The sequence below is a fragment of the Chiloscyllium plagiosum genome, unplaced genomic scaffold (genome assembly GCF_004010195.1).
Source record: "Chiloscyllium plagiosum isolate BGI_BamShark_2017 unplaced genomic scaffold, ASM401019v2 scaf_31626, whole genome shotgun sequence".
In the NCBI taxonomy this organism is placed as follows: Eukaryota; Metazoa; Chordata; class Chondrichthyes; order Orectolobiformes; family Hemiscylliidae; genus Chiloscyllium; species Chiloscyllium plagiosum.
The window spans coordinates 1-1,163 of NW_025164822.1; the positions used below are offsets into that span (position 1 = coordinate 1).

At 56.4% G+C, this 1,163-nt stretch overlaps 1 non-coding gene across 1 annotated transcript; it reads right to left on the bottom strand.

Moving 5' to 3' along the window:
* Positions 1 to 319: 319 nt before the first annotated feature.
* trnai-aau lies at positions 320 to 393 on the bottom strand. Its single transcript has one exon. It is a non-coding gene; the product is annotated as a tRNA-Ile (tRNA).
* Between the last annotated feature and the right edge of the window lie 770 nt (positions 394 to 1,163).

The window sequence follows — 1,163 nt, forward strand, 5'->3', positions numbered from 1 at the left end:
TATGGGACAATTTAGCACGGCCAAACCACCCTAACCTGCACGTCCCTGGGCATTGTGGGATACTTTAGCATGGCCAGCCAACTCTACCCTGCACATCCCTGCGCACTATGGGACAATTTAGCACGACCAATCCACCCTAACCTGCACATCCCAGGGCACTATGGGACAATTTAGTACATAGACAGTCACCCGAGACAGGAATCGAACCCCGGACCCTGGCGCTGTGAGGCAGGCAGTGCTAACCACTGAACCACCATGCTGCCCATAAGACAGACCCTGCAACTACGAACCTGCCACTGGCAGACCCCAACGCTACACCCGGTCAGTGTGGGGATTGAACCCACGACCTTGGCGTTATTAGCACCACGCTTGAGCCATCTGAGCTAACCGACCCACCCCGTTGGGGGTGTTGTTGAGATGGAGGCTGTCGTTGAGTGGAATCCCCAGTTCTGCGGTCTGGCCTGTGATTCCGCATTTGTTCGATTCTGCAGGAGGCGGTCAACGTTGGTGGGAGGGGGTCAGGGGTGGATGGAGGTTGCTTTTTGACCAGCGAATCGTGTATGACTTGTTTGGTGAGCGGTTTGCCCTTTGAGATCAACGGCCCAGGGGAGGAAAGGGGAATCGGGGGAGGAATGGTATCTGCTGTTCATGACCAGGAATATCCCTGGGAGAATGGAGACATTCTAGATGAACAGGGATGTTAATGCACACCTCTGGGGCTCGAACCTAGGGCCTCCCGGCCTCGAGGGAGGGATACAATGACACGGGAGATTATATCTGATGCACATGGCCGACCCGCGAGGGGATGGAGGCTGACGGTTAGGCTCTTTCCGCTGAGCTGAATGGCCTCCTGTGCTGTAATCCTCCCGGCGTGACCCGGCTCCTTCCAGAACCCTGGTACTCAGCTCCGCGCACTGCTCTCTGCCGACAGGCCACCGCCGAAACCGTTTACGACATCCTGTCGCCGACGCCTCCCGTTACCAAGGCGACCGTGGACAAGAGGTACCTGAGGAAGTACAAGAGGGTACAGCAGCCCGCCGACCTGCGTGAGGGAGTTGCCAAAGCATACGACACAGTCCGAGAGGTAACGCAGTGAAGTGAGGGGGGCTGGGTGGGAAGTTGTGTGTGTGTATATAATATATATGTATACATATGATGTGGGG